The sequence below is a fragment of the Chrysemys picta genome, chromosome 13, assembly GCF_011386835.1.
Source record: "Chrysemys picta bellii isolate R12L10 chromosome 13, ASM1138683v2, whole genome shotgun sequence".
Lineage (NCBI taxonomy): Eukaryota > Metazoa > Chordata > Testudines > Emydidae > Chrysemys > Chrysemys picta.
In genome coordinates this window covers 12,926,763-12,941,064 of record NC_088803.1, presented here as the reverse complement: position 1 = coordinate 12,941,064, position 14,302 = coordinate 12,926,763, and the positions used below count along the sequence as shown (strand labels likewise).

The 14,302-nt window shown below is 44.4% G+C and overlaps 1 pseudogene; it reads left to right on the top strand.

Moving 5' to 3' along the window:
• The window catches only part of LOC135972203 (paired amphipathic helix protein Sin3a-like), a 74,396-nt pseudogene extending 60,119 nt beyond the window's left edge, over nucleotides 1-14,277 (top strand).
• The last annotated feature ends 25 nt before the right edge of the window (nucleotides 14,278-14,302 follow it).

The window sequence follows — 14,302 nt, the reverse complement described above, 5'->3', positions numbered from 1 at the left end:
TGTGATATGAGACATAGGAAAGTGGAAGCTAAGTCAAAAGTTGGACACTTTTACAATCTTTAAAGTATAGGTTCCTGATCTATAGACTACAGAGATAGTGGTATCAGAGGCGTTTTTACAGAGGTATACAAAATCTGATTGCTGCTGCTATTTACCTTTTCATATACGGACAAGGGGATATGAAAATGTGAAAATGAAAGGCAGGAAATGTAAAATTGATGAAAGGAAGTTCTCTTCTCTAGTACCATCTGTGTAGGACTTTTTCTCTTGTGTCTTAGAACCTTAGCACAAGACTTTCCGAACTTCCTTAGCTCTTCCTTTTTTTACCCTTGAGGGCAGCCATGGTAGAGTGGAGTAAGAGCCAAACCCCTAGTGGTCACCACGTGTCGCTCTTGAGTTTAAGTGCTGTCTTCCACCCAGTTCCTTGTTGAGCATGGTCAGTGAGCTGTAAAAAGAAGGTGGAAATTGAACTACAGTATTCAAAGAATGTGCGGAATGTGCCCCTACTAAACCGGCTGAAGGGGATAGTCCATAAATGAATGGAAACTAACCTTTGTGTTCTTTATAGCTTCTCTGTCCTCCTGGCTGGTTCTGGATTTACACAGCAAGAGGCTACAACAGCATTTTGATGGAACCGTGTCATCATACTTTTCCACTTTCCCGATACATCTCTAATAATGTAGAACAAAGGATAATTAGAAATGAAAGTAATTCCCTTTAGCATTGTAGTTGCAGATTGTCAGATCTTTATTATGGTGGCTCCCTAATGTCCCCGTCAGAATTGGGGCCCCGTTATACAAATGCAGAAAGAGAACTCATGTCCGGAAGGACTTGCTTTTATGTTGCATCACGTTGAGGACGTCTGCAGTCTCTAGCAGGTTCTCTACTGAGGCAGGGCATAATGTGAGAACTAGACGTAAAGAAATGAGAGATGAAAGGAGAGGGGTAAGACTATGAGGAGGTGCTCTTAGACACCAGGTTATGGACATGGTATGAAAACTAGATTAGAGGAGGGATATAGGTTTGCGAAGGGACTGCCAAGTAATAGGTACTTCTGGGATCTGTGTGCTTCTAGACTCCTGGAATGTTCAGCAATTATATCTCTGCAAAGTTCCCATGTCTCATCAAAAGTATCTAGGCTGCCTAGATGTAAATTGTGATTCCTTAATCCTCAGTGGAGAAAGAGCTGTTTTTTCCCTTATGTCAAGATGTGAGAGGTCGAGGGTTGTCTGATTCCCAACTTGTGGTGTTTTTCCTTTAAACATGATCAAGTTGGTTACAGTGCACTCTTTGTGAAGTGACAGAATGGACTTCTTTCTTCTAGGCTAGGTATAAGCTGGCTGAGAGGTTCAGAGTTTTGTGTATGCCTGTGTTGCATGGGGTGAAAAGAATATCTAGTTACAGGACCATAACAAGTATCAGAGAAGTTTGAGAGCTCTGAAATGTCTGGCAAGTGGTTAAATCCATGTATTAAATTATGGGATGTTACAGATACCAGGGACTCTTTGGGGCAGCTGGTTACAACAGTTGAGATTTCTGTTATTTGTAACTTCTCACAAAGCAGAATTCTGGGATATTGACAATGAACCCAGACCCAGTCCTGGGACTCTTTAGGATGTATACGGGGGGAAAAAACAGTTTGGTTTATGTTCTGTTGAATGCCCTCATCATCACCCTGGTTAGTGGGGTATAGCCATGCATTTGTGGCCTATTTAACCTTCTGTAAAATAACATAGCCACAAAACCAATCTAAAGATTCATGGCCATTCCTGGAGAATTTTGCTATGCACGTTGTACCACATTTGAAGTCCTTCTGAAACTTTCTGCTGTTTCAGTGGGCAATGGGCACTGAGCAGAAGCCTTACTGCCTCCAGCTTGTCTGGTCTAGGTTTTTATCCTGCACCCATCAGTGTGGTATCTTAGCATCTCTTAGCTTCTAAGGTTCTCTAAGCTTCTAAGGGCTGCTAAGGTTAAAGATGAAAGAGGAAGAGTGGCGAGAAGCCCAGAGAGGATTCAACAAGGTCTGGAGGGAGCAGAATGAGAAACATTACCTGAAATCCCTGGATCACAAGGGCATCAGCTTCAAACAGAATGACACCAAGGCCCTGTATGCAATATGTGTAGGCCCTTGACACCAGAACTTGGGTTGTTGTGATGGATAATGTGAACTCTGGCCCTTCCCCCATAGGGTTTGGGGTTGTAATGAAAGAGGAAATCCAGTTCACTGGCAGTGCTTTGTACAAGGGTCTTAAAGACGTGGTAAGTTGCATATGTGAGACTCACCCATGCTCTGTGTATTTTGTCTTCCTCCCTCAGAGGCAAGAGCAGGCATCAGAAGATAATGCTGGAGTACCCATAGGCCCACACCCGTCACTAGCCTATGAGGACAGGCAAATCCTGGAGGATGCTGCTTCTCTTTATCATCCACCACGTGAAACAGCAGACAGGAATTCAGAAAGAGGACAAGTACAAAATCAAGTAGATCATGTACCACTTCATTCCGGACATGCTGTTTGCTGGGTGGTGCGAGCTCTCAGACGTGGAGGAGGAAATGGATGTGGATGAAGCCACTGGGGCTGCGAAAAAGCACAACGGAGTTGGGGGCAGCCTGCCTAAAGCCAAGCTGCTGTTCAGCAACACAGCGGCCCAGAAGCTACCTGGGGGAGGGGCGGAGGGGAGATGAAGTGTACAACCTCTTCTATGTCAACAACTGGTACATCTTCATGCGGCTTCACCAAATCCTATGCTTGCTGCTGCTGAGGATTTGCACCCAGGCTGAGCGGCAAATCGAAGAGGAGAACCGGGAAAGGGAATGGGAGTGGGAAGTGCTAGGCATAAAATGAGACAAGAATGACAGCCCAGTGTGTGGATCTGGTACTTGATCTGTTTCCTGGTGTCTTGAGGAATCTGTGTTCCTCCCTCTCACCTGCCTTTAGGTCTTGTCTCTGTAAAATCCGGTACCTGCATTTTGGTAGTTTCCAAAATGTGAAATATAAGGATGCTGGTGGGCACTGAATGTAGCACAGCATGTTATCAAGGAGGAGATCTCTAGACTTGACCCTGGGGCTTGGAACATCCTACTTCATGGGGCTGTGGGGGAGAGGTGTGGTATTTTGTATTGCTTTAACACTCCTTGCCAGCTGAATTTCTTAATTTTGGGTTGCGCTATTTTTCTACCTCATGAATTTACAAGTTGGATAAAAATCTTCTCTTGCCCCAAGCTTGTTATAAAATATCTCAATGGAGGAGTCAGCCCCTGGCAATTGACAAAGCAGTCAGTTTTGGCTCTGGTATTAAAAAGTGTGTCTCCTTTTAAACTGGTGTTCAAATGATTTACCGACTAAAGAAAGCAGGGCAGGCCAAACCCAAGTAAGTCCAGGCAGTCCTATGTAGACCAGTAAAGAGCCTCCTTGATCTTCCATTTTCTGTTACAATGTTCGTGTAATCTGAGTGGTCTCAGCAAATATATGTATTTAGAATTCTCCAAGGGCTGGTTTCCTTAGTGGTGATAATGCTACAGTACTTAACTGCCTATGGCTGCCTGTTTCCGGCCAGCTAAAACCAGAGTAAAGTAGCTAATTTGGATTGAAGCAAAGGAGGAAGTGTGGACAGTCTTTGTTGGCCTTGAGGGAGGCAGAGGTGTTTGAACCTATAACAATTAAAAACAAACAGAAAACACAGAGAACTTTTCAAATTCCCTTTAAATTGGCATTGTTCCTTAACCAGTATTTTTTAAAACTTTATTTTCATCTTCCCTTGATGCCTATACCGCAGTGATGAGTGTTAGTTCAAAACTGGGTGTACCCTGAATGGCTTTTTTCATTTTCCTCCCCTTTTTACTATGTTTCTGCTACAGCCCACAAAACCTTTTAGAAGCTACATTAGCACATTCAGCTTGGAAAGGCGGTAACTGTCTGTGTAGCTTGCTCTGGATAAGGTGCTGGAGAAACAGGGGACCTGGGTTCTAGTTCGAGCTCTGCTACTTAGTTACTATGTGACCTCAGGCAAGTTGCTTCCCCCAACCCCCTTGGTCTCTGTTTTACATTCTTCAAGGCGGGGCCTAGTTGGTTGTGTGTCTGAATGGTGGCAAGCACAGAGGGGTCGCAGATATAGTTTGGGACCTCTGGATGCTAGTGAAATACAAGTTAATAATAATGTGCAATGCGTATATTTCATAAGAGCTTTAGGACATATCTGCGTTCATATCTTTTTGGTGAGGTCTCTGCTTTAATGGTGTGCATAATGTTGTTTTGGTAGCAAGAACCTCTTTAGTTCTCTTTAGTTCTAAGAATTTTACCACCTCTGCCCTCCTCCGTGAGGCCTCTGACGGGTTACAGACCTGGCATTAATTTAAAAAGCTCTCATTTAAAGTCTTACAACGTTGTTCCTCATTTTATTGACCATTCTGGTAATTCATCAATTTGTCTGAGACCTTCAACATGTGGCCCTTTTGCTCCCAGAACTCATAGTGGGCCTGTAGGAACTGCCTTTGAGGGGTGTTACAATGTAGTTCATGTTACACCTTCTCTTCCTCTAGTGGATATTGATGTGGAGGATTACTACCCAGCTTTCAGAGGGGTAGCCGTGTTAGTCTGTATCAGTAAAAACAACAAGGAGTCCTTGTGGCACCTTAGAGACTAACACATTTATTTGGGCATAAGCTTTTGTGGGCTATAACCCACTTCATCAGATGCATGGAGTGGAAAATACAGTAAACAGGTATAAATATACAGCACATGAAAAGATGGGAGTTGCCTTACCAAGTGCAGACTGTCCTCCACTATCCAAGAGATGCCTAGTATCAGGTGGGACCACATTTGAAGTGTTCTCTTGCTCTTAGAAAACCTGAAGCATTTGTAAACACAAGGACCAAAACTGTAAGGGCTCTTGGAAAAGGTTCTGTATTTCTTTTGAATAACAACTTCCTTCTGGATTTCACACACGCTGGCTGGCTCTTGAAGCTGGTATATTTGTGGCTTTTCGCTGCTTGTTGTCACTTGAACTTTGTAAGCCCAAGTGTCGACTCTCACATGCTGGCTACCTCGATGATCCAATTTCTATGGAGAATTGTTAAGCACAAATTAGAGACAGGGCTAAAAACAAGTTCTTAATTTCAGTTTTGACAGGAAATCGGCAGTCAACCGGCTCTTTATTTAAATTTTGGAATATAATTAATAATTAGAATTTGATTTAATTATTTTTAATTTCCCCTCCAGAAACAACCAACTAATCAACCTTTGGATTTGGTGTAGCGATTCCATGGCAAGAGAACTGCCTAACAAGCCCTTCCCGCGTACCTCGATGGTCTAAATCTTTGCCAGCTGTCAGGCATTTCCTTCATAATGCTCACTTAAAGGTTATGAATCCGTAGTTACTTTGTATGTGTAACTGTACTTTGCCAGCATCATTATTTATTTTAAAGGACACAATGTTTTCCAATGGGTGTAGTAGTAATTCACAGTAGAAGAGGCTACTATGTTCATAACCTAAATAATTGTTTTTTAGTTTTAATACTTAGATGGCTAGAATTTTTTTTTTTTTTTTTTTTTTTTTTTTTGCTGTGGTTTGACCAGACAGAGGTTTGAAGCAGGAATTTTGAAGGGTATGTTCATTTCTAATCTGCATTGATGGACATATTCTTTAGCTGGTTCTGAGACTTGCGTGGTGCATAGTGGAGAAGAACTGGAAATCTGACCAATTCTGCCACAGCGTATATGTATGCAGAGGAGATAAAATAGTTTCTCATCAATTATAGCTTTTGACATAAGTGTTTGCATGCAATCATGCAAGTCTAGAAGTGCAGGCAAATGATGAAGGCTCAGCCTGGCTTGTTTTGATTAATGTCAAACTCTGCTTGTTGCCACATGGAGAAGTTTATTTTGGAGATTTTCTTAGTGTTCTCTTTTGTCTACGGCCTGACTGCAGAAGGCAGGTTGTCCATAGTGCACACTAGTGCAAAGCCCTCTGACTGACTTGGGTTGGGGAAAGGGGGGTACTGCAGTATACAGTGCACCAAGTCCAGAGGCATTTAAAACCACTTCACTAACTCCTCTTCTCTGTGTCCTTCCTGCTCCCAGCTTCAGCACACAGTGAGCGATGAGATCTGCATGCAGGTGACAGAGCTTTACCTGTTGGAGAATAGCAACGGAGCTACCGGAGGCCTGCTGTCCTCACAGTCATCTCGGGCCCTTGTGGAGGCCACGTACCAGCGCAAAGCCGAGCAGCTCATGTCAGACGAGAACTGTTCAAGGTAAAAACCATATCTGCCTGCAGTGATGCTTGGAGGAGGACTCCTGGAGGAGCTTGCTGAGAGAGGAGGGGAAGTACGAAGACTCGCTGAGAAAGGAGAATGGGCTCAGCTTTTCATTTTACGTAACTATCCAAATATCCCAAGGACCTCTGGACACCTGTGTGCTCCGCAGCTGTCATAGAGCTTGAGAGGGTGACCTGATTGTGCATTCTAGCCTGGTGGAGCTGCCGAGTACCTGCTCTGTGACTGTCGGTCTTAATATAGCCCTTGGCGGGGCTTGCATCAATCCAGACAGGAACTGTAGAACGAACAGGAAAAACAGAAGAATATTTCTATAAAGAGTTCCTCGGAAATGGGACATTTGCAAGGAAGATGGAAAAATACGTATCCTGAAGGAAAGCTGGGATTTGTCCCTGTATTTCTCAGTGTACCCAAAGCCAGAGTAATACTGTATTGAGTGATTGCTGTCACTAGGCTTTTAATCTCTGTCTCTCCCTCCCTCCTGTGGGGTGGGTCACTGACGCTATCTATCTATCTATCTATCTATCTATCTATCTATCTATCTATCTATCTATCTAATGTTCACTGTTCCCGGCCAATGGGAGCTGCAGGAAGCAGTGGGCCACAGGGAGGTGCTGGCTGCTGCTTCCCACAGATCCCATTGGCCAGGCACTGAGAACCGCAGCCACTGGGAGCTGCAGGGGGCCATGCCTGTGGACGGTCAACATCAGCAAAATGTCTCGTGGCCTGCAATCAGATTACCCAGATAGACTGCATGCGGCCTGCGGGTCACAGGTTGCTCACAACTGTGTTAGACCAATTAGTTAAAAATCCATACTTTCCTCCTTGGACAGATCCATCTATCCCTGGGTCTGATAACTTAACAGACATTATTTATGTATTAGATATTATCCATTCATTGAATTCCCATGAATATTAATTATGTTTTTAAATTTTGTTATTTTTTTCCGTTTCTCTCTGGACACAGTTTTGCTGAAGAATAACTGACGCTTTCCACCTTTTTCTCCATCTCATCCATTGTAGACTGTAACGGTCTCTTACTAATATTTGTCACCTATGCGTTAAATAAACCTGACTCTCAGTTCAGATCAAATTCATACTTCTCGTCGCTGTGAAATCAGAAGTGGCCGGGCCCATCTTGAACTAGTGAAATTCATTGATAATGGCTTTGATATTTATAGGGCGTCTCTGTGTTCCCGATGAGAGTCTCAAAATAAGCAGGGAAGCAAAGAATTGAAACTGCACAAATTGATCAGAAAACAGCATGCTGCTAAAAGGGGTCCAGCTCCTTGCTTTGCCTTTATAAACATCCCAATTTCGAGCAAACTCTGTGGGTAACAGAGAGATTTTTTCTGATCGTTAATAAAATACCAACTGTTCACTGCAACAATTCATGCTTTTTTCTTCCACCTCTCTTTAAGTATGTCATGGTTCTCTATCCAGGAATTCTCTTCTGCCCATATATGTAGAATAATTTCTTTCTCCTTTTACCCTCTGTTAGATTAGCTCCTTAGTGATCTAGAACTTTCCACTCATTGTCAAAAGTCCTTCTGTGTTCAGATTGTGTAACTGGGGCTAGTATCCTACCGTTGCATAAAGTTTATTGGATTTATTTTTCTGAATAATTGGTTACTCAATCTCCTTACGCATTCTGCTTTGTAGCTGATGTTCATTCAGAGCAGAGGCCAGGTCCAATTAACCATCTAGCTGCTGGACACTGAAGAGGAGAACTCGGATGACTCCGTAGAGGCAGAGGTAAGAGCCGATTGTCCTTGGAGTTCAGCTGCAGCTATTAAGCATGTAAAGTTTAAATGGGGGTATAACTGGATGAAGATGGCAGAGCTGTCAGTGTTTCAGATGCTATAGTTTATGACCTGCTTCTAGTCCTACAGGACACATTCATTCTGTGACACAGTGCACTCAGTGAATTGGGTTGAACAAGCCTTGTTGGCATCTCTTATTAAGAATTTCAAAAACCAGACAGTGCAGGTGCATATAGGGGGAGGGATAGCTCAGTGGTTTGAGCATTGGCCTGCTAAACCCAGAGTTGTGAGATCAATCCTTGAGGGGGCCACTTAAGGATCTGGGGCAACAATCAGTACTTGGTCCTGCTAGTGAAGGTAGGGGGCTAGACTCAATGACCTTTCAGGGTCCCTTCCAGTTCTATGATATAGGTATATCCATCCATGTGGGGAGAGTGAGTGGGACTTGTGTGAAATATATGGAGTCTCCAAAGGTTGCTTTTCTTTCATCCACTTCCAACCAAACCCCTTCAGAGTTGGGTTTGAATTGTTTGATTTGGCAGATGTTGGTTAACCCCTTGTGTTCTGTGCCCAATTTCAGCGTTGGTCAGACTACGTAGAGCGGTACGTCAACTCTGATTCTGCCTCTCCCGAACTTCGGGAACACCTGGCCGAGAAGCCGGTTTACCTGCCAAGGTGAGTGAACAAGCTGTGGCTGTGAAAAGTGACACACAGACCACAAGTACCCATGTCAGCAGAGGGAGAAAAGCTTACTCTGTCACAGTGTTGGCTATTGCAGTCTCTTGTTTGTTTTTAGTACTCTGCCACTTTAGAAGACATTAACCTGGGAGTAGCATATAGAGACACAGTGCTGCTGTTTATTCCAAGAGCCCACCCTGGGCTCCTGCTCTCCAGTGACTGAGAGAGAGCATAGTCCACAGGCTGCAGAGAGGTCAGGGTTTGGGGAGTCACCAGCCCCGGGTTTTTTTTTGCAATCCTGCCTTTGCTTACAATAGCCCTCTAGCAGAAGGTGCTGAGTCAGTGCTTTTCGCTAGCAGGAAGTTGGTTGCAAAACAGCTTTGAAAGGCCCTCACTCTCTGTAAACAGCTGAGATCAGTGGATTGGCTTATGGTAGACACATGAGCCTAACCGACTTTAATTTGTGACCATTCCACTCTGAGCAATACTTTGGGTTCCGAAGGGCTGGCCTGGAGCCACCAGATATGCCCAGCCTAGTGGACAGAGGATGAGCCCTAATCCCAGCAGGGATTCTCTGGTTTACAGGAACCTGAGGCGGATCCGTAAGTGTCAGCATGGTCGGGAGCAGCAGGAGAAGGAAGGGAAGTAGGGAAACAGTAAGAAGTCCATGGAGAATGTGGAGAGCTTGGACAAGCTGGAGTGTAAATTCAAACTGAACTCCTATAAGATGGTGCACGTCAGGGTTCGGCAACCTCTGGCACACGGCTCGCCGGGGTAAGCACCTTGGGGCCGGGCCAGTTTGTTTACCTGCTGCGTCGGCAGGTTTGGCCGATGGCGGCTCCCGCTGGCCGCGGTTCGCCGCTCCAGGCCAATGGGGGCAGCGGGAAGCCGCGGCCAGCACATACCTTGGCCCGTGCCACTTCCCACAGCCCCCATTGGCCTGGGACGGCGAACCACGGCCAGTGGGAGCCGCGATCCGCCAAACCTGCCGACGAAGCAGGTAAACAAACTGGCCCGGCCGCCAGGGTGCTTACCCTGGCGAGCCGCGTGCCAGAGATTGCCGACCCCTGGTGTACATGATCAAATCGGAGGATTACATGTACAGGAGGACTGCTCTGCTGCGTGCTCAGCAGGTAGGAGTTGAGTGAAAGGAATGGGATGAGCAGCTGGTGTTTCCCTGAACCTCTTGCTCCCAAAGGGCATCTGGGGAGAGTCAGATAAAGTGTCCGGGGTGGGGGGAGGGGTTGTTCTCCTGTAACATTTAGTAGTCTTCATATTGCTTTGAGGACTGGACACGACATAGTTTAGTCCACTGGACGCTGTAAACTTCCTCTGAATGTTCCTGAGATGTAACCCTTCCTTTCCTCCCCCTCCATTTCCCAAACTCTCCTGTTAGAGTAGACAGCTCTTAGCATCCTTTTACTCGTAGGTTTCTTGCCTAGGGGCACCTCACATTGGTTGCTAATCCCCCTTGTTAGGGTGGGCCTAAAAAAGGGGATAGCAAAGAACTGAAATGCTGAAAAACTGACCCGTGTTCTGACATAGCCCTCGAAGCTCATCTCATCAAGGAGCTGTGCCTCGACCCTGCAGTCACTGAGAATGGGAGTCTAGGGTTGCTCCCGGGCAGCGGAGCACTGCAAACGAATAGACCAGCTGCTTGAAAGTGCTGGGTGTGGGACTAGGATAGCCGCGGTGATGTCATAATTACAGAAAGGTCCAAGGTGGATAAAAATTGGAAGACTTTTTTAAAAATTAAATAAAATTCCTTTTTAAAAATTTTTGTTACTTATAAGTTTTTCTTTTTTTAAAATGAGCCAGTTTAAAAAGAAATCAGAATTTAATACAAAATATGTTGAGGCCTAAACTTAGAAGATTATAATAAGAGAAATAAATATGCTGAATCCATGACCCTCTCTTAAAAAACAAAAAACAAAACCACCATTTTCTAACATACTAAAAGTGTTTGGTTAATAAGAATCTGAAAATATAGTTATGGTGTACACTTCTAGGTAGCAAACAGATGTACCAAATCTACTGTAAAGTGTCTATTTAGTTGTAAGTCAAGGTGTTTTAATGGGTATATCAACTAATGAGTGCATCTTTCTTTAGAAAACAGCTGAAATACAAATGCTGATTTAAATCAGTCCACCCTGGAAATGTCACAATGCATATTTTCCCAGGACTCAGAAGTTCAGGTTCTAACAGAATAGCACAGCTATGGGAATATGTGTAGTAATTACTGGGACTGACTACTGTAATTAAGTCAGTGTTAAACTTAACTAACTCTTACTCATAACTCAGATTCCTTTTTGGTTTGAAATTTCTTAGGCTCTGTTTCGGTCCAAAAATAACTTTATTTTAGTGGGGGTGCCGTGTGCATGAGCGCATGTGCTGTGAGAGGTTGGGAACAAATATATCCGTCTCAGCACTCCCCTCTTCTATTCCAGCTGGAATTCTTGCACGCACGTGAGACTGTTTCCGTATTGTTTTGTATAAACCCCTGCATTGAAGGCTGAACACAGTCTTGCATCACCTGACACTGCCATTAATCAGGGAAAAGATATGAGAAGCTTAGCATTATTGCAGCGTTAGGGTTCTAATCAAGCAGTCAAGTCAGGAACTTCTGGAAATTACTTCTGTTGGGTGTTTAATTCTGCTCTGGTGCACATGTATGTTTTGTGTGTCCCTGTTTTGATTATTAGCAGAGTGTTGAATCCATTTCATACAATATACAGGATATACACTGTGGCAGAGTTAACATTCTGGTTCAGAGTTCAACAAACCTTTGATGATTTTGACTTTGATGACTTCTGAGCACTTGATTTCATGGACTTAATTTTCATTAACATGAGGCTTTTGGGGATTTCCAGTTGGGAATAAGGATGGCTGTGCCTGCTTGTTCATACACTGCCTCCAATTTACTGATGCTTTCCCTTGATCAGTCGGCAAGGGTCAGTGTTTGTATTCCCAGTTCCCCAGCAGTGCTAAACATCTCAAATCTGTTGGCCTAGGGAAGTGGATTTGTTTTCGCTTTTTAAGTGTTTCGTGATCTTTTGTCTCTCCCCTTTCTGTAGTCCCATGTTCGTCATCTTTTGTCTCTCCCGTTTCTGTAGTCCCATGAAAGAGTGAGCAAGCGGCTGCACCAGCGATTCCAAGCCTGGGTGGACGAATGGACCAAGGAGCATGTGACCCGTGAAATGGCAGCTGAGACAAACAAGTGGCTAATGGGAGAAGGGTTGGAGGGTTTGGTGCCCTGTACCACTACCTGTGATACAGAGACCCTGCACTTTGTGAGCATTAACAAGTACCGTGTCAAATACGGCACAATATTCAAGACACCGTAAAGTCCCTGAGTGAGGGAAGATCACGTGGTGTGTGTATGTGTGTGCGTATCCAGGAAACGAGGAAGATGCCTTTCTCCCCTCACTGTGTATCTCCGTAACATGGCCAGTTGACTAGTGCACAGCTGGTACATCCTGTCACCAGCGGGATTCGGTTTAGGAAAACGGATCTCTACAACCCTAAGCTGGAACTCTTGCCAACAGGCCTCTGACTTCAGCGTGCACTGTGGAGGGAAGGATCCTTTTCAGAACGGAGTGATCCTAGAGAAATGCAGCTAGCTCATATGCACCAGCACTTCTGAGACTAACTCCTCAATGGCCTGAACTTCAAGGGAAGAGAACTGGATGTTGCATACATCCTGACCGGAGTGGTGCATTTAAAGTTACATGCTCAGATATGTCGTGAAACCAGAGGTGCCTATCACAACTGGATTCTCAGCAGAAACAACACAATTTTAACATGTTCCCCTTCCTTTTTTGTAAATAAATGTACATATTGTCAATTTTTTTCCTTTTTTTATTAAAGGAAATATGCTTGATGTGCTAGTATAACTGTACCAGCTTCTTGTGTACCATAGTACCAGGTGGCTTGAGAGTTAGTACCAACAAACAGACCTATGGAGACATTTATTACACTTTTTACCAAAGGGAGTTATCGTTGTAGTGCTTTTGTGTGGAAATTGTTCTCTCCTTTCTTTTGTAAATAAAAATACATCTTGGTTCTTATTGAGGAAGACACTCGCTCACCCACGGCCCTGTTCCTGTTCTGAAAGGCACCATGCAGTTTGCAGTGCAGAGAGGGGACATTTGACCATTTTATTATTGGCTTCATAATCTGAAGTGTTGCTGAGCTACCTAGCTGGGGTTGATTGTGCTTATGTATTTTCCCTCTCAGTATTGGAGAAAACATCCTAAGTACCAAACCAGTATTTCATTAGAGCTGCTTTGTGTCTATGTCTGTGTGTGTGTGTGAGAGAGAGAGAACGGCAAGGCGGGTAGGCAGTGTGATGCATTTCACTAGTGAAATCCACAAATGGGATATATATTTTTTTAAGCATAGAAGTTTAGTGCTGGCAGATATTTAAGCATTGGAAGATTTTGGTTTTCAGACAAGTTGGCAGGGACTTCGTAAGCCACGACAGACCCAACTGCACTGTCTCTCCTCAAAGGAGGCATCCTTTCCTTGCACAAAACAATGCTGCCAGTTGTGCCCGAACAGCTTCCGTGTCCCAGATGGAGAGCTGTGAATGCAGCTTTGCTGTTTTTCAAAGTCCACTTCTGAAATCTGTCCCAGGGATTTCAAGGCAGCTGGTTGTCCCCTCAGAACTAAGTTCTCTTCCCTTCCCCGGCAGAGAGATGGAGAAATTGGGGAGAGAGGGTCGGGGGAAGGCAATGGCTCCAGCCTTTGTGCAGCTGGGAGAGCAGAGTGGTGAAAATGCATGGCCTATAAGGGTCACTAGTCATTGGCAGCCAATGTACAGAGAGTAATTCCAGCCATTGTGATGAATGGGAGCCTCCTATGGAAAGAGGAAAAGAGAGTAAAGAGCCCACGGGGGAGTTTTCAGAGTTGGCCAGCAATAAGTTACCTGTCCCGTTTCTCCTCCTTTTGCTGTGTTCAGACAGAAAGGGGGGTTTATTGTGTCCTCTTCCATTTCAAAGGTTTTACACACGCTCCCCTGTGCCTCACCCCACCCTCAGGTGTTTCTTTTTAATATATGTTAAAGCTGATCTGGAAGTGGAAGTCAGGATGATTTAGACTTTACCAGCTTGGAAGTAACAGCTGCTGCTGCTTTGTGGGTGTTTTGTCCAAGAGTCTGTGCCTGCATGTTATTTGAGCGGAATGGGATTAACATGGCGGGATTCCTGCTGTTCAAGGTACCCAGGAAAAAAACCCAATAAAACACAAGGCGATCTCCTCCTGCAGCAGGGTTTTCACCTACAGGTTGTGGAAGCAGAGAAAGAACTGACAGAAAGGAACTGCAATGCATGACAGCTCGTTAGCAAGAGTCAGGCTAACTGTAACCATAATAACGCGAGATTTATAGAAGCGAGGATTGTGTGAGGCGGGTGGGAAAGAACTGTGTGTGAAGTCGTTGTGACCTTGTATAGATAAGGTATAGAAAATATTGTATGTTGGCTAGAGTCAAAACAAGTGAGGAAATAAGATATCAAGATGGCCTATGTATAAACAAAATGCAGCTGTCCCTCATTAGTTCTGTAATGAAAGGTATAAATGCTTGCTGTAATTC